The sequence below is a fragment of the Panthera leo genome, chromosome B1 (assembly GCF_018350215.1).
Source record: "Panthera leo isolate Ple1 chromosome B1, P.leo_Ple1_pat1.1, whole genome shotgun sequence".
NCBI lineage: Eukaryota > Metazoa > Chordata > Mammalia > Carnivora > Felidae > Panthera > Panthera leo.
The window spans coordinates 15945001-15964762 of NC_056682.1; the positions used below are offsets into that span (position 1 = coordinate 15945001).

At 40.5% G+C, this 19762-nt stretch overlaps 1 long non-coding RNA gene across 1 annotated transcript; it reads right to left on the minus strand.

The window, feature by feature from the left end:
- Positions 1–5134: 5134 nt before the first annotated feature.
- Positions 5135–14699, minus strand: LOC122217387. The gene is made up of 3 exons (XR_006201449.1): positions 14622–14699; positions 5355–5468; positions 5135–5262 (listed from the first exon to the last, which is right to left on the minus strand). It is a non-coding gene; the product is annotated as an uncharacterized LOC122217387 (long non-coding RNA).
- Positions 14700–19762: the final 5063 nt, after the last annotated feature.

A 19762-nucleotide genomic window follows, 5' to 3' on the forward strand; every position in this document is an offset into this window, starting at 1 on the left:
AACTATAACTGCTCTTACTTTCTGTCCCGAGGCGGGGTAGTATTAGATATGTGGGTTCTGGAATCATCCAGTCTGGGTTTCCATCCTGGATCCACCACTGCTAACTGAGTGACACAGGGCAACTCACTTTCTGTGCCAGAGGTTTCTTACATGTAAAATCTTTAATGGGGTTATTTCAAGAATGAAATGAGTTAATATTTAGTGCCTGACAAGTACTAGGTGTTAAATGCTAGCTATTGTTATTGCTTTTGTCATAGAACACATAGGAACAAATTCTTTTTTTTTTTTTTAATTTTTTTTTTAACGTTTATTTATTTTTGAGACAGAGAGAGACAGAGCATGAACGGGGGAGGGTCAGAGAGAGGGAGACACAGAATCTGAAACAGGCTCCAGGTTCTGAGCTGTCAGCACAGAGCCCAACGCGGGGCTCGAACTCAGGGACCGCGAGATCATGACCTGAGCCGAAGTCGGCCGCTTAACCGACTGAGCCACCCAGGCGCCCCAACAAATTCTTATTTGTATCCTCCACCCAGTGAAATTTATAAGAAATCAAACACATTAGATCTATTACAGGGTTTGTTATGTGTTGAACTGTCTCCGCCCGTAAGATATACTGAAGTCCTAAATACCCCAGTACTTCAGAACTGAACCTTATTTGGAAATAGGGTAGCTGGAGATTTAATCAGTTAAAATGAAGTCACATTGGTTTTTTATATTTTGGTCCTTAACACATTATGACTTGTGCCCTTATAAGAAGAAGAAAGGCCTTGGAAACAGAGACATACAGGGAGAAGAACATCATGTGACAAGAAAGCCAGAGATTGAGGTGATTCGGCTGTAAGACAAGGAATGTCAAGGATGGCGAGTCACCATCAGAAGCTAGGAAGAAGCAAGGTGGGATTCTACCCAGAGTCTCAGAGAGAACATGGCCCTGCTGACACTATGATTTTGACCTTCTAGCATTCAGAACTATGAGAGAACAAATTTTTGTTGTTTTAAGCCATCCCGTTTGTGGTACTTTGTTACGGCAGCCCCAGGAAACTAATACAGAGTTCCTCACCCAGAAGGAAGCACTCCGTCCTACAAACAGCCAAGGTTTGGATGACTGACAACTAGGCAACTGCAAAGTCTCCCAGAGTTAGTGGAGCTTTTATAAAGTCTGGACAATCCCATCTTCCCAAGGGCTCTTAGGCTGGTCCTTAACTCCGTACATATACTTTGGAAGGAGAATCCTGCCCTTAGCAAGGGTATCTTAGTGAGACAGCTGCCTGTAAAATGCTTGAGCTAAGTCACAAACCCAGAGAAACAATGCCATTGGTTCCTTGGGGATTACACTGGTGTGAGCAGGTCATAAAAGTTACCATTTTTTTAAGTTGAAGTATAGTTGACATATAAGGTTTCATTTGTTTCAGGTGTACAACATAGGGACTCAATAATTCTATTCCTTACTCAGTGCTCACGATGATAGTGTAGTCAACATCTGTCACCATACAACGTTATTACAATGTTACTCACTATATTCTCTCTGCTGTACTTTTCATCTCTATGACTTATTTATTTTATAAATGGAAGTCTCTACCATTTTTTTTTTAAAGGACTTGGTCCCTTTTAGGCCACATTTTCTTCCCCTAACACGCTATTGTGATCAAAATCTACTAAATTTAATTGGTTTCTTTAAGAAGTTTTCCTGCATATCCTTAAAAACTAGGCACTAACAGTGGAGCACACAAAGGAGGAAAATAAAAATAATCTGGGGGCCCCTGGGCGGCTAAGTCGGTTAAGTGTCCAACTCCTGGTTTCAGCTCAGATTTCAGCTCATGGTTTGTGGGTTTGAGCCCCACACTGGGCTCTGCGCTGACAGAGCAGAGCCTGCTTGGGATTCTCTCTCTCTCTCTCTCTCTCAAAAATAAAGAAAGCTTAAAAAAAACTCAAGTGAATAATTTTATTTTTAATACTAGCACTGTTAACTGTTCTATGTGCTCATTTCTACAGTCTTCATCCTCCTAAATTAACAGCTATGTTCCTTTTCTTCCCAAATATACACTTAAAAAATGAAGTTCTCAATCACATATGCAGATTTTGTGACAAATTTAACAAAGAAATAATTTCTCTAAAAGAAATACCTGTTTTCCTGAGTCAGAAATGCCTGGCTGACTGGAAACACAGAAAATATTCAGTGTTTACTAGACTGATTTTAATCTGATGATCCTAAAATACTTTTATTTCAGTGAAAACATGTTTCTCCTATAGCATTCACTATGTAAGTATATTAGATATCCCCTTCAAATTTCTATTAATATTTATAAGAATATACACTGCTTCAAGTAGAACTTTAGACCTAGAGAGAATCTTGGAGACATTTCCACTTTACAGATGAGACAACCAGAGCAAAGGAATGCTAAACACTCGACCAAGGTCACGGAGTTATCAAATGGAAGTGAATTTAAGTGGAATTTAGAAAAACAGTCTTTCCGTTAAATGAGATAATGCATGTAAAGGTCTCGGCCGGTGCGGACCTATTTTAACTCCTCGTTAAATGGAACTACTCCTGGCGTTGCATAACTCAGAGCTGCGATGTGGAGTCCCGGAAAGGCCGTGGACTTTCATATCAGATGCACCGGGGTTCTACCGGTAGTGCTCCCTCAGCGGCTTAAGTCATCTGGGCAAATCACTTAAACTTTCTATACATCTGCTTTCTCCCAAGCAAAATGGGGATGACAAAGCGATAAAGCGTATCAGATAAGCAGAGGCGTTTGTTAATACTAGCAATGAAATTATAGTCTGTTCTTTGGTACCTTGAATCAAGAATATAAAGAATTAAAAGAGCGGTCTCCTGTCATGAACACGTATCCCCTAAAACTGAAGGGAGGAGGCCAGGCCCACGTCAAGTCCACCCGCAGCACTCCTACACCTGGCTCACTGGCCACCTCACCCCGTTCCCGGGGCACTGACGCTTCAGCCTGCGTGCCCTTACCCTGCTGCCTCCTGGGTGTTCGGGAACTCCCCTTGGAGCACCCTGCTTATGTCTTTTTCTCTCTAGGCTCCCCTGTTTTTAAAAACTCTCCCTTCGTGCACCTCATTCTCTCAAGCATCTGATTCTGACTTTATAAGGTAAAGACTACTTAGCAGATTAACTTACCTAAGGTAGCACTCCCAAATCCTGTTCTGTGGAACCCTAGCCTCTAAGACGCTCCATGGGAAAAGGTCAAATAACTTTGAGAAACGCTACAGACTAAATCCCACTGCAGCAGACGCCCGCCTGTAGATGGGGCCGACCAGTGTCTCCTCAGCGCTCCTGGTTCCCTTTTACACTAAGGGTTTCCTCCCATAAGCACCTACGCCTCGGCCTGAGAACATTCTGACCGGGAGCTCACTCTGCCAGCCTCTGGACACAGTCACAGGACTTACGCTGCCAAGAGGAGCCGCAGCCAATGGCAGGTGAGAGCTGACAGGTGTATCTACTCCAGCTTCCTTGTCCTCGACTGGCACAGCCCTGAGATGGATTCTACACAGTCTCCCAGAGGTCCTTGGCAGGAGAGCACCCCAGACACCCATAGCAATGGCTTCCTCGTTAATGCATCCTATTTATATTGGCTTTTCCCCCTTCTGTCTGATCTCCCTAATACCTTACTAGAATTTCATAGGACTGTCTTTGAAATAAACCACTTGTCTTAGGATCTGCTTTTCTTTCTTCGAGATTCATGACACACACTAGCAATATTAAAGACTATGGGAAATCTTTGGGGGAAAGGAATTCATTTACTATATTTAATCAGAAATTTTATTTAATAAGTTTTATAAACTTATTTGGCCATGGGAACCTTTTTATTCCTTCCTTCCTTCCTTCATGTATTTATGTAGATTCCATGGGACCCTATTTATTTATTTATTCCTTCAAGTAGGTTCCATGCCTAATGTGGGGCTTGAACTCACGTCCTCGTGATCAAGAGTTGCATGCTCTACCATCTGAGTCAACCAGATGTCCCACGGGAACCTTTTTAAAAGGGTGAGAGTTTTGATCCTGTGAAACTAGTGTTCCTCTTTGGTATATACTTTGGGAAACACTGACTGAAGCATTAATGACTGACAGAGTATTATCCCTCTCAGAGATAATCAGTATCTTAACAGCTTCTGCAAATCAGTACTTTCTCACTCAAAGAACTGGATCCCTTTAGATGAGAAGGTCAGGCTCCATGGTAGATGTGATGGAAAATAATTTGGAAGCGCGTGTCTTATGTCAAGCCCTTCAAATCAGGTCAGGTTGGTAACTGTCTACTCTGCTATCAAGAGCTAACAGGAAATTATGGGTAGGTTTCTTGGTTCAAGAGTGTAGTCCTGAGACTTGGAGGACAGTGCAGGAGGTATATGGGATGATGACTGTTATTTTCTGAAATTGCTCTGGAGAAAAGAAATATCTTTAGGAAGAAGGAGCTCACTTTCAGTGGTCTCAGCCCCAAACAATCAGATGCCCAGGACTGCAATATTCCTTAAGATATCTGAAGAATAAAATAGTCGATAGTGATCAGAATTTTAAATAGTTAAGCCTTGAATTACTCTTTAAACTCCATGAAAAGAGGTTCTATGATAGAGAAATACAGATTGGGAATACTCTGCACAGCAGTCTTGCTCTGCCCTTAACACAACCATTGGCAATAGCAGGGTACTCGCTCTACTGTCCAGGCTGGACCCCCCTGGAAGAAAGTGGTAAGAAGTCTTGTGAATGGACAGTACCTGGGAGGTGAGTGAGGGTGTAAAAGGTCAGCGTGGTAAGAGCATGTTTAGAGCAAGTTGGGACAATTCATCTCCAGGACCTGATTTCTGCCATCGTACAGCAGTTTTCTTCCCAACTCTGCAACACAATTTTACACTATCTCCTTTGTCATCACGCTGTCCCCTCTCATGGCCATTTTCCAGATGTTGAGATAGTAAATATTTCAAAATGAATTGCCATGGATCAGCATTAAAGCATGCCACATTTTGGGTCAACATGGCTATTTTGAAAATCTCACTTATAAAATGTTAATAAATGAGATACAAATCAATAAAGAGAAATTTCAAATAATCCTAATTCTTCTAGTGGTTCATTCTCTGTATTAAAAACAACAAGAACAGAAAACCAGTGTGGAGTGACAAAATGTGGAAAAGGAGTACCGAGAATCAAACGTGGCCGTGAACTGGAGGTATCTGACATTTCCATCTTCATCAAGGGGGATTCTGTCAAGTAACAACTCAAACTCTTCACCAGTAATCTCCACACCAAACCTGAAACGAATAGCATTTAGCATCAGTCACCCCCCAAGTTCACATCTGGGTCACCCGTACCCACAATACCCTAAGCATATGGCTGCCATTACCGCTTTGTTATTGCTGCAGTCCTCAAGATCAAGAGCACCACGTGAATATCAGAGGTTAATCAGGGTGTTGATCGCTTCAGCTTTCTCAAAGAAAGAGATTCTACCACAGAATCCCTGCATTGGCGGTGCACAGAAATAGAAATACCGGCATGTTGAATTGTGTGTGATTGTCTTCTGTAAAAAGTTATTCATTACGCTAAAACACTGGTATTGCTTAAACAAGTTAACTCTGAAAGGCCTTTCAATTGGACTGCTTAGCATGAAAGAAAAGGTAGAGAAAAAAAGTGCCTTTCGAAAAACAGCTTCCTAATGCTCTTGCAAAGCATTTCATAATGGCTTTAAAGACATTTTGCATACAAATATTTAAAAAGTGGCAGTGTTTATTCATCAGCAAGAAAGTGTTTTCATCTCCCAAGAACAATCAAAACATAATCCTTGAATTACTGGCATAAATAAGAATGACTTAAGCAATAATAATGAACAAGGCATTCATTCATCATTCTGCAAAGCTGATAAGACCCAGCTGACTTTTGGAAAAGAGGAGGAATAGATTTTCTTTGGGCAATGCTATGAAAGAATAACATGAGAAAGGTTTTTTTTTTTTTCTATTTTCATTATGACTTCCTTGATAATTATAAAACAAAACGTATACACCATCAAGAATAACAAACAAAAATGGCTTTTTCATAGGCTACAAAGAATTGAGTTATCACATATTCGTATTTCAGAAGTACTTGAATATGTATAGTGTCTCAGAGGCTTTGCAGTTGGATGTCCTTTTTTCACTTGCACCAAATTAGGAAAAAAAGGATAGAATCAATTATTTAACATAACACATCACACTATATCTTATTCCTCGCTTTTCTCTCTTCTTTTTCATTTCTTTAGCAATGATGTTACCGGTACTAATGAACAAATCTTTGGCATTTTCCTGAGAAGTTAAAATTAATTCTCAGGTTTTATTTGGACTTAAATTCCTGAAGTCAGTACTTAGAAAAGAAAATAAACAGGTTTTCCCTAGGAAATTTTTACCGGTATTTTTGACTGAAAAAATACCAGACCAAAACTCAAGAGAAGGATCTATTCTGTTCACGGTTATGTACTCACGGCAAAAACACTACACTTGTCATATTTCAGTTTTCTCAACTCTCAAGTGGTCTGTAAGTTCTCTGTATCTTACTCAGTGGCCACAGGATTAGGAGAGAATGAAAATAAAAGTGCCTTGAAAAACGAGAATATCATAAAAATACTGTGTATTGTAAAAGAAATATATTGTGTATTGTGTATTATTATTACTGATAGAGAGTACAGTTTTAAAAATCTTCAAAAAAATACTAGAATATAGTGCTTAAACCTAACAGTGACACAAAAAGCCCTTTTTCTCCAGAGGTTTTCCTTCTGAGTGGAATACATCGTGGAAAAAGCGTGGGCTTCAGATTAACTGAACCAACATTCGAATCCTGCTCTGCCATTTAGCTGTATGTAGCCTTGGGAAATTTACTTAATTCCCAGAGCCTCAGTTTCTGTACCTATAAAAAGAAAGGTTACTTAGAAAATTGAAAAATTTAATACATATAATACGCACATACTCTCTTTAATGAGAAGTGTATTTGGGGCAGGTTGGGGGAGGGGAATCTGTATTTTCTTAAATTACCTTCCTTTTTTTGATGGATAAAATGAGGCTTTCTCTAACCGCTTAACTTCAGTCCCACCTCAGCGACCTAGTTACTATTATATCATGCCTTTTTTATTATTATTTTCCTTATCCTTTGCTTTAAAAATAGGTACCCTGCCTGCCATGTGTTTCACTGTATCCCTAGAACTTCTAACAATGACCAGAAAGTGCTCAGTAAATATTTAATAAATGAATGAATGAATAACTCATGTCTCCTATAAGAGGATATATGTTCATAAAAAGAGGAACCTTTAAAAGCTACCATTCCATTATCCATCCTAATAGAAGGTAGCTGGATGGCCCACAACAGTAAAAAATTAAAGTCAGACATGTTTGCTTTGGAATACATTTTATGCTCCCCATTAAGCGTGGATATCCTATATTAACAAATTTAAACAGACTTCTAATAAAATAATAAAGCTGAATTTATTCATCCTTCTGGTTATTCAACAAATATTTTGGGACCACCTACTATGTGTTAGGCAATATATTAAATGCTTGGAATACAGTGGTACGACATACCTTACTGTAGAGCAAGGAAAACAGTAAATGAGTATTACTTATAAAACATGATTATGATAGAAGAAATACAGGATTTTAAGGGAGCTTTTAACAACATGGCCTAACTCAGACTAAAGATGAGGAAAGGCTTCCAGAGGAAAAGATGAGCTGAGAGTTACCTAGGCAGAGAAGGAGAAAGAGCATTATAGGTAGAGAATAGGCACATTCTGGACATGAAAGGATCTCAATCTTACTAAAGCCTGGAGTTTAGGTGAGAGAAGGGAGAGAGACCAGGTTTGGAGAGAGGCCCGAGAATTCCAGCCTGCCCTTCCTGAGAGCCTCCCTTATGGCGTTTAGACTTGCCTAGCCAGCCTCGACCAGGGTAAACCAAATCCTTGAAACAAATCTTTTAATATACATCTCCTGTTGTTTCTGCTTGTCTGGTTGAACCCTAACTAATATATCATTAAAGGATTTAAAGCATATAGTGAAACCAAATTTGTGTTTTTAAAAGCACTCTGTCTGAAATGAGAGGGATTTGAGGGAGAGTAATACTTGAACCAAATAGACACTTCAGAAGGAAGCTGTTGAAACAATCCCCATTAGAGAGGATGGGAGCTTGATTAAGATCGTAAAAGTATGAATGAGAGAAACAATGGGTTGGGGATATTCTAGAAGTAAAAGATACAAGATTTTGGGAATGCAAGCTGGTGCAGCCACTCTGGAAAACAGTATGGAGGTTCCTTAAAAAACTAAAAATAGAACTACCCTACGACCCAGCAATTGCACTACTAGGCATTTATCCACGGGATACAGGTGTGCTGTTTTGAAGGGGCACGTGCACCCCCATGTTTATAGCAGCACTATCGACAACAGTCAAAGTATGGAAAGAGCCCAAATGTCCATCGACGGATGAACGGATAAAGAAGATGTGGTATATATATACAACGGAGTATGACTCGGCAATCAGAAAGAGTGAAATCTTGCCATTTGCAACTAGGTGGATGGAACTGGAGGGTATTATGCTAAGTGAAATTAGTCAGAGAAAGACAAAAATCATATGACTTCACTCATATGAGGACTTTAAGAGACAAAACAGATGAACATAAGGGAAGGGAAACAAAAATAATATAAAAACAGGGAGGGGGACAAAACAGAAGAGACTCATAAATATGGAGAACAAACAGAGGGTTACTGGAAGGGGTGTGGGGGGGGGGATGGGCTAAATGGGTAAGGGGCATTAAGGAATCTACTCCTGAAATCACTGTTTCACTTTATGCTAACTAATTTGAATGTAAGTTAAAAAAATAAAATCAAGAAAAAAGAAGATACAAGATTTTATATTTTTAATTGGAAGAATTGGTAGAAAGTGAAGGAGAAGTCCAGGATAATTCCTAGGTTTCTGGCTTGGATGACTGGGTAGCTGGGGGGTCATTAACTGAGACGAAGGAACACTGGAAGAGAAACAGGTTGTGATGGTGCAAGGGAAGGTCACGAGTTCAGTCTTAAACGTGCTGAGTTGGGACTGTGAGATATCCAACACGAAGTGTCCAATAAGCAGGTAGAGGCAGGCCTGAAGCTCAGGAAAGCCATTGGCTGTAAATCTAAATTTGAGAGTCACCTGTATATAAAGGTGATCTGAGGCTAGAGGATTAGATGACATTACAAAGGAAAATACATACAGTGAGTTGAGAAAAGGACACAGAACAGAGACCCTACTTAAGGAAAGAAGAGAGGAAGAGAATCTGCAACAGAATCTAAGGAGACATGGGAAAAAATGGCAGAAAGGAAGCCAAGAGAAATGATAACAGGAGCCAAGAACACGGAGGCTTTGAAAAGGAGACTGTGATCAGTCATTTCAAAAGCAGTCAAGAAATCAAGCAAATTAAATTTCTATTGAATTTGGAAATAAGAAGCCAATGACCTGGTGAGAGCTGCTGGTAGAGTGATGGGGTCTACAACCATAGTGTAGAGGGTTCAGGAGCAAGTGGAACTTGAGGGAAGACAGACAGAATGCATATCTCTTTCAAGAAGCTTAGGTAGGAAGGGAAGGAAAAAGGCGGCAAACAGGAAGGAAAGGTAGAGTCAAGGGAGCTGTTTTTTTAAAGATGAGTAATATGAGGGGCACCCGGGTGGCTCAGTTGGTTAAGCGTCCAACTTCAGCTCAGGTCAGATCTCGCGGTTTGTGGGTTCGAGCCCCGCGTCGGACTCGGTGCTGACAGCTGGGAGCCTGGAGCCTGCTTCGGATTCTGCGTCTCCCTCTCTCTGTCCCTCCCCAGCTTGGGCTCTGTCTCTCTCTTTCCCTCTCTCTCAAAAATAAATAAACATTAAAAAAAAAAAAGAAAAAGAAGATGAGTACCGTGAGCACTGTTAAATACCGACGGGGGCAGTATCAAGGCAAAGGTTAAAAACAGAGAGGGAATCATTGATGGATTCTATGAAAGATCAAAGACCACAGGTAGACTGGAGAAAGAATACCTCTTTCACTGAAACAGGGGGAAATAAGGAAACAATGTGTTTACAGGATTTGAAGTATCAGGAGTTCCCCCTTTTCTAATTTTACTGTGGAGATGCAAGGCTACTTTACCGAGAGTGGGGCAGGGGAGGAAGGTAAGTGAAAGGGCATGTGTTTTGAAGAAATTGAAAAAGGTCTGAAATATGCAGAGTGGAGACTGGGATACAGAGCTGACTGAGAGAACATAGTAGGCAGTGACAGAGAAGCTGACAGCCCAGCTGAGGTTGGTGACAATGAATTTATTGTGATATAAATCTACTCAGTAGTATGATTGTCCCCAGTAACCTGCGTGCAGGTGAAGACGGAATGGACAGTTGGGTTCATCCACATTTGGGAATCTGCCACATAGATGTGAATAAAAGATGGCTTACGATATTGACAAGAAAATGTCTACCATGTGGGAAAACAGATTTTAAGATGTGCTCTAGCTCAGACAGGGTGGTCAATGGACTAGATAGGAGATACTGATCAGAAATAGGCTGAAAGTGTGATTTCATAGGTATAGCTATTTTGGATGACGACACACTCTGTTGGGAGAGTCAGGTAGATGTAAGGGTAGAAACTAAAATTTACCGAGAATTTAGTATGTTTCTTAGCGTCCTGAAACCAATAACACACTGTATGTTGACTAACCTGAATTTAAGTAAATAAATAATTGTAAAAGATATATTCTTAGCACTGTGCTGAGCATTTTACATGCATTGTCCCCATATAATCCCTGCAACCATCAATTAAGTATTATTATTATCATTGCCAACACTGTCCTGGCAGTAACAGTGAGATCCCTGAGGTGCCTAAAGAGGGCAGGAGAGAAATGTGTCTGGAAATGACACTGAAGAATGAGGACGATGGGCTCTCGTCAGGGCTTCCAGGAAGCAATGTCCTTAGCAGAGAGCCAGATTTGGTTAAACTAGATTGTAATATTTCAAAGAAGTTAAAAACGTAGTAGACCGTACTCCTCCTGGATTGGAGCTTCCGTCAGGCACAGTGGGAGAGTGTTAGGAGGACAGGAGTGAGAGTGTGAAAGAGGGAACGAGAAACCCAGATAAACCTTAGGCTAAGAGAACACGGAGAGGGTACATAGGTTAGACAGTTGAGAGGTTCACATCATGGGTAGTATGACAACAAAAATGCATGTGAGGCCACATGGATTTAGAATCTAGAAGAAGCCTTCAAACATAACCATGCAGCCCCTATTTTCATCTCATCACTCATTCTGTCCCTACACGCAGTGGGTAAGTAACTTAAATTCTCAGACTGTAGTAGTAGCCAATATTCATTGACCTCTTACCACTTGTCAGACGTTACACGTACTAATTTCCTTAATCCTCACAACCATAATATGAAGTACTGGGGTGCCTGGGTGGCTCAATCTGTTACGTATCTGAGGTCAGCTCAGGTCATGATCTCAGGGCTCATGAGTTCGAGTCCCGCATGGGGCTCTCTGCTGTCAGCACAGAACCCGCTTTGGATCCTGTGTCCACCTCTCTCTCTGCCCCTCATGCTCCCCCATGCATGCATGCATGCATGCACTCTCTCAAAAATAAACAAACATTTTAAAAAAGCAGTACATACGATTATCATCTCCATTGTACAGTGAAACCTTACACAGGTAGCATCTGGTAGAGCTTGAACTTGAGCCCCGCTAACTGACTTGGAGCCCCTAAAGCTTGCCATGTTGCCATTCTCACTGCCTGGGTAGGGCTGTCATTTCTCTCCCTACAACTGTCTTTCCTACACCACACGCTTTCTCTAGCAGAAAAAGGTCTCTCCACAATCCTTCCCGAGAAACTTAAATGTCAATGTATGATAAGCTTATGATAATGTCAGTACATCCATAGCTAACCTTTAACACCATACTCTATAAATGGATCTTGAAATAAGGACAATTCATCTTGGACTTTATCCGAGAGAACGTCCATTTTCAAGTACCCAAAAGACCTCCTTTACTTACAGGGTAGGCTTAAGGCATACAGCTCAAAGACAGTATTTTAGCAGCAATCTAGTGTGTTTTAAAAAATTTATCACACAATAACTTTATTCTGTTGTCAGGGTGGAAACTGGTTTCTGATATTTCTCCCTGAGCACAAAGCACAAGTTACTGCCAGGTTTATTGTTTCAAGCTCCATAACAGATAATATCTGAGGGATGTTTTTAGCTCCATACATGTTTCAGCACATAGTAAACAATCAAAGTAGCTTTCATACATATAAAGTAAGCAGAAATCCCATTATATAAATTCCCCCTTTCTGTTATTTAACCATTTTAAAATATCAAAGTACAGTATCTGTGTATAGAATGCACGAAGTAATAAAACTTAAAAACCCAGCAAAGGAACAAACCATAGTTGGATTCTATCTTAATACTGATTTAGCAGTCAGATTTTGCTTTTAATGTGTGACATTTCCAAAAAACCGAAAAGACTTAAATAAAAAAGATGTGGTATAAGGAAGGCCTCACATTTAATGAAGGCCTTTTATTTACTCCAACAGTTAACTACAATAGGAAGGCTTTACTTAAAACTGAAGTGTTGGGGCGCCTGGGTGGCTCAGTCGGTTGAGCATCCGACTTCAGCTCAGGTCACGATCTCACGGTCCACGAGTTCGAGCCCCGCGTTGGGCTCTGGGCTGACGGCTCAGAGCCTGGAGCCTGCTTCCCATTCTGTGTCTCCCTCTCTCTCTGCCCCTCCCCCATTCATGCTCTGTCTCTCTCTGTCTCAAAAATAAATAAATATTAAAAAAAAAATTTTTTAAACTGAAGTGTTTATATTGTTTTTGAGCTCTTTACCAAGGACTTTGTAAATGGGATTCTTCAGAAACAAACAAAAAAAAAAAACTTTCTATATTAGCTAAATATTTCAAAATAGAGATAATACTATGTCTGTTGTCATAAATTTGGGTTTGTTTCATGGCATTTTAGCATTGATTCTTCAGCCAAATCGCTAGAGATAGGACCATATATTTTCCTGATCAATCCATGTTTAATTGGATACTTAGATTATTTGTGTTATTAAATTATATTTAATATTCAGAAAAAGCATTTAAAGATGATACTCTTTTCTCTAAAGAAGTATTTGGGGCTAGGGGCGCCTGGATGGCTCAGTCATTGACCATTCGACTTCAGCTCAGGTCACGATCTCATAGTTCATGAGTTCGAGCCCCATGTCGGGCTCTATGCTGACAGCTCAGAGCCTGCAGCCTGCTTTGGATTCTGTGTCTCCCTCTCTCTCTGCCCCTCCCCTGCTCACACTCTATCTCTCTCTCAAAAAATAAATAAACATTAAAAAAAATTTTTTTAAGAAGTATCTGGGGGTTGTTTTAAGTCTTTAATTTCTTACGTTAAGCTTTTTTTCCATTCAGACCACTATATATTTAAAATATAGACAAGGATATACAGTTCAGGAAAAAAATATTTTTCATCACCTCTGTTTCCTTCATATTGTCGAAATCTTTACTACTACGCTCTCTCAGAAAACATCCGGATACTATTATAAAATAAATTCCAGGCTCTGAAAAAAGTACCTTCAGCCTTTATTTTAAAATGGAGAAGGGAACCTCCGTGGCTCAGTCGGTTAAGCATTTGACTCAGGTCATGATCACAAGGTTTGTGGGTTCAAACCCCGTGTCAGGCTCTGAGCTGTCAGCACAGATTCTGAAGCTGAGCTTCTTCTGATTCTGTGGCTCCCTCTCTCTCTCTGCCCCTCCTCTGCTCGTGCTCGCTCTCAAAAATAAATAAACATTAAAAAAAATTCAAAATGGAGAAATAGTTTAAGCTAATGTTGTTTTTTATTTTTTAATTAGTTATCCTTAAAAACAGAAGGATATTTGATATTATAGGGTAGTCCTTTACTTATGCTAACCAAGATGAACATAAGAAAAGAGCTTTGGAAAGTGGATTTTTTTTTTTTTTTTTTTAAGAATCTCTTAGCACAGGTAATAAAGTGCAAGTCCTGGGTTTGAGTCCTCACTTCTGCCACTTACTAGATGTGAGACTTTAGTAACTCTCTTAATCTCTCATAGATTATTCCTTCATCTGTAAAATGAGCAAGATAATCACATTTAACCTGCAGGATTCCTTCCGGGGTCAAGTTGCTTAATAAACACAAAAACTGCTACAGATAAATTCTAAGGCAGTCTCTTGGTGTCAGACATACATAATGTTAACAATACAATTGGGTAAAGTCTGCATTCACTTCAACTTAACGGGGAAAAAAGTGGGTGGCTGGTTTCCTCACACTCCCTTTGCATTCCTTGCTCCTCCAGACCTAGTAAACTCCCGTTTCTGCCGAATACGATTTAATTTGCGTCAGCGGGAAACCAAGCAATTAGACGATGACTAATAGCCCAGACAGGATACAGCTGAAGGTTTGTGCAAAAGAATGATGAGGAAAGGTTTGATCCTGTGCAGGTGTTCTCCCTAGATTGTCTAACGTGGGGTCGATGGACTTTGGGAACTACGGCTTGTTCCCAGGTGGGTGAACCTTAGGGCCACTGGTTTTTCGAGATTTGGAAGGTCTCCTGAGGTCCTGCGGGAGGAGGTTAGGGGGGTTTTCCAACCATTAAGGCGGAGATCTCACCTTGAGAAAGTCTCGTTACCGCCCACGAGCCCTCTTCCTGAACTAAGAGTTGGAGACTCCAGCCTGTGTTTGAGCCCTGGCCCGGGACTATGAACCGCACAGGCCTCTGGGAGAGCCTGCTGTGGGCGTGGCAGTGGGGCGTGCCGGGATGGGAAGGGCATGCTGGGAAGGAGGGCTCCTGGGGCCCTGGGGCCTCTTGGGAAGAAGGACTGCCCTGGGTACGGGTTTTCGGTGATCTCGGAAGTGAAGTTGCCCTGGTGGTGTCCATTTTAGAGCTGTTCCTACAAGGCAAGGCAGCTTGGATGCTTTTCAACCAGCGTCTCTTCTCCAGTCAAAGATGTGTTTTCCCTGTTGGGTTCTCCGAAGTTCCTCCGCTTGGTCCAGATGGCCTGAAGGGGTGTGTTTCCTGGGGTCTCTCCCCACGTTCCCCAGTGTTAACGATCCCCACCTGTGCTGACTTCCTCATCCTGGCCCTTTAAGTCTTCTCTGCCTGGGCTCTGACTTTTTACAGCCCTGCAGGGAGAAAGGCCTCTGAAGTTTTACTTTTCTTCCACCTGGTGTAAATAATACAGGCCCTCCAAAGTGTCCAAAATCGTATTTCAAATCCCAGTGTTACCTTTTTTTTTTTTTTTTTTCCATCTTAGACAAGTTCATTTTATGCTTGCGTTAATTTGGGAGAGCCCCAGGCCTATGTGAGTGGATTATGGATGAAATCCCACTAAACAGAACTCTGACCTGACCATGACACCCATATTGGAATATGTGCTTCTGCGTCATTTTGAACACAACAAAGGATTTATACTTTCTCTCCACTCCCCCACCGTGTCCCCCACTCTCTTGGGTATGACCGGCTGAGATTTGACAATGCACTAGATAGATTCTTGGTCTGATTTCACACTAGAGGTTTTCCTAAGTGATAAGTGGAAGAATATCCTTAACTCCCAGGTGAAATTATCATCATTACTCTTTTTTTCATATGTAACTTAATCTAGCTCAAAATTTAGGGCAATCAGGTCCATCTGTGCAAACCATTACACTCCAATCCTGCTATTTTCTAAAAGTCTGATTTAAAATACTCTGTTAGGTGTATTGTAGGATATTTGTGAAATCTTGTTCTCCCTTTCCTGTCAGTGCTTTGTGATTCTCTCGTGGAAAAGACTGTCTGTAAATCAAAAGCAATTGGAGTTGCCTTATGAGATTTACAAAATATAAGAGAAGAGCTGAAGGGACTATTTCAAGGTAATCAAAGGAAAATATTCAATCGTTGGAAAAAATATTAATTATGTCAATATGTAGGTTCTGTTGTTATTATGGATCATGTTTAATATTCCATTTTTGAGCAAATACAGTATATTATAGAACACGTTTATGACCATAATCATCACCCGTTAAGTCTGTCACTTGCATCACTTTAACAGACATTTTAAATGAAATTACAATGTTTACTTTGGGATCACCACTTCATAGATAAAGATAGAGGTATAGCTAGAGGTACGGACATAGGCACAATTCTGTATGAATTTCTTCAATGTTAGGTTTCAATGCAAATAAATAAAATTTTCTTTTTTCAACTTCATTGTTTCTTCTGGACAATACAGCTTATTTCTGTACTAGTTATGACGTTTTTTCCTTACAGCACGATGGAAATTATAGGAGTTTTACCACAATGTCTTGAATAGCATCAAAATGTGTAATCTAAAACATAACCCCCTCCCACAATAACTGCTCCCCCTCTCCCCCCAAAATAACTACCTTTGGCTGTTTGAGGCTTCATCCTTTAGATTTTTTTTTTAAATGCATCCATATACTAATATATATCATTATTTTACAACAAAAGTTTATTTGAACAGTTACTCTGTCATTTTTTCACTAAGTTGATCTCAGATAAGCTGTGCTAATATTGGTATACTTAATTCTTTTTAAAAGCTATATGGTATTCCATTGTGTGGATTGATATACCACTTAAATAGCCAACCTCTTACCAATGCATATATTGGTTTGGTCTGATTTCTCCTTACAGTTTTGCCACCTGAACTGTCTTTGTTTTTTTCTTGTCGTTGCATCTCTACCACCTCCTGTCACCACTAGTTTGGTGTTTTCTAGTGACCCAGGACCACTTTACTCCTTTTTCATTTAGCCTGTTTTCTGAAATGTTTTTCTGACTGGTCCTTTCCTTTTGAATCTTCTCTTTTCATTCTCCTATTTTCTTCTCGTTAAGGACAAAGGTCCTCTGACACAAAATCTCTCCCCTCTGGTACAAGTGTGCACCCCTCACACTCTTTCCAACCCCAGCGGTGACGAGCAAGAGGCACTGAGTATTGGGTTTCTGGTAAGAAACAAGAGACGGCTACTGGCAGGGAGCCTTGTCAAGATCTCCCTCATTCTGAGCACTCCATTCCCACGTGAACAACAATGAATGGAGATTTCGCCCGCCCACCCCACATTGTTCAAGTTGTCCTTTGCCCTTTCTGTCAAATCTTGGCACCCAGGAGACAGCAGAACATGTTCTGAATTCAACCCTGGGGAGCCACCGATCAATATCACTTGACTCTTCTTACCCATTAGTTGTTCTCTTTCTATGCCTGACGTGGAGTGATGCCTAAGCTATTCTTTGTCATGGCCCCTTCTCAGTTGGCCCAGCTAACCCCTATAGGGTGGGATGACGCTCTCCGTCCCCTAGGCAGAGTGCCACAGCGGGGGAGCAGAGCGTGGACGAAGTTCGAGGCGGGGTCTTAGGACATGGGTTCTCTTACCACTTCAGCTGCAGGCTCCGAGGCTGTGGAGAAAGTCAGTATGTTTTACCTCTTTGTGATCTTGATTACCAAATCCCAAGAGTATTAACTGTCCACTTAGCTCATGGAATACTATAAAAATGAAAATCTATAAAACGCTTTGAAAGTCAGATTCCAGAGAAATGGAGTTTACTATTTTACATGTCTCCTCTCCCTTTTTTGGTACATACAATTTTAATTGGCTTCCCTTTTCTTCCTTGTTCTCATTTCTAGTTTTTTTCTGCCATGCCTACCTATTCCTTCTCATGAGTTAATTCTCATTTATGGAATACATACAATATATTTGTCTCCACTGAGACCTTCTTTCGGCAGAGGTGTTTTTGGTTTTTGTTTTGTTGTTGTTGTTGTTGTTGTTGTTGTTGTTGTTGTTTTGAGGAGGTGGGGCGGGTTCAGGGAGGGAGAAAGACACGACCGTTGTCATTTTCTTAAACCCTAATTTTTTTTATGTTGCCCAAATTTCTTTTGTACCCGAAGCATTCTCTGGAATGCTTTTATGACGATTGAGGCCTTAATTCTAAGTGGCAACATTCAAATAAGCACAAAAACTTTAAAGGGAGACTGTATTCTTGCCTGATTTTAAGTGCTTCGGAAGTTAGAGTAATTCCTCCAAGCCATAGATAAACCGGTCAGGAAAACCAAATCAAATCCCTAAATCAACTCATTATTGGATTGACTCTGACCAGTGTCTTAATCTCTCTGTATTTGAATCTTCCAACTTTAATATTGGTGGAACTTCGATGCCAAATGCCAATTCTCTTCTAATAATCAGATAGCAGATTCTGGGTCGATTAAAACCAATCTAACCATGACACTAAACTCCTCGGGAGGAAGATGTTTTAGAGTTTTTCATGTTTAAAACTAAGATACATGTTAGGAGCTTAAGTGGGACAAATTTTCAGAAAATTGCAGATCTCATCTCCTGTTAGAGTTTATGGTGAATGAAAAGCCTGAGAAATCCTATTTTAATGGTCATGAAAATATTTTCTCAATGATAAAAAGAGCCTTGGCCAATGTATAACGGTTCTTTTTTTTCTTAGTTGAAAATGGCCCATTTCTAACCACATATTACTACCCCTTCCTCTCCAAATTAGTTCTTCGTTCCCAAATGCATTTTAATGCCATACCAATGAATTCCAAAACTAAATTATTATTTTGGCCCTTGATTCCTGAGGAAGGGGAAAAAAATGCGAAATTCTTTTTTTATTTATAAGACCATAACTTCTTTTTTTTTTTTTTTTAACGTTTATTTATTTTTTGAGACAGAGAGAGACAGAGCATGAACAGGGGAGGAGCAGAGAGAGAGGGAGACACAGAACCTGAAGCAGGCTCCAGGCTCTGGGCCATCAGCCCAGAGCCCGACGCGGGGCTCGAACTCCCGGACTGTGAGATCGTGACCTGAGCTGAAGTCGGACGCTTAACCAACTGAGCCACCCGGGCGCCCCTAGAGACCATAACTTCTATAGGTTATACACAATCTCATGACTCACAACAGTCTGAATATTCAACATCATTTGGATTTTCAAATACAACCCTTCACTGTAATAAAAGAAAGCCTAAAGACTCAGAATTCAGTAGAATTAGGCCATAGTGGACATGATCATGCTGATTAAAGTGATTATAATTTAACGATCTCGCTGAGCATTTCATCTTTGCTGTATAAATGACAGAGCTTCAGCCCATCAAGTAGAAGGAAAGAGCATAGAATGTGTGACTAGTAATTGACGCTTCCAACGTCCCAAACTTACAGCCTAACTTAACTAAAAGCACTCTATGCCCACCACGTTGGAAAATAACAGTGTGTTAAAGATTTCAGAAAGGAGTTGAGTGTAAACACTGTTAATCACTAGGATAAAGTTCCAAATAACTACATGGCTTTATTGAGGAGATCTGACAGAAGTCGTACCGACAAAAGTACTGATTACTTGTAAAATTATAGAGCAAGCCTTCGCGTAATTGAAGTTTGAGGAAGTCACTCTAACATTTTGTAACAGAAGGAGGATCTTCTAAAATGCTGGCACAGTCATGCGGTAAGCGAAATGGCTTGCTAACCGGTTGGATTCCCTGATTTGTATTTATGTTGGTCCTATTTGGCCTGATTACCCTGGACCCTCTGTAAAGTTACCCAGTCTGTATAGGGAATTAGGAACTGGAAGCATGAACAGCCACCGCCCAAATAAGTCCCAGACCCGATCTCTTTCCCCCATGCCCTTCCCCCAGCCTCTGCTCTCTCCATAACCTGCCAATATCTATATTCAATATATCTAAAAGCAGATGAGTCCAGAACATGTACAGAGAAGTAATGAAGAACATGAGTTTCAGAGTCAGACAAACCTAGTCTGGAAGCTCAGC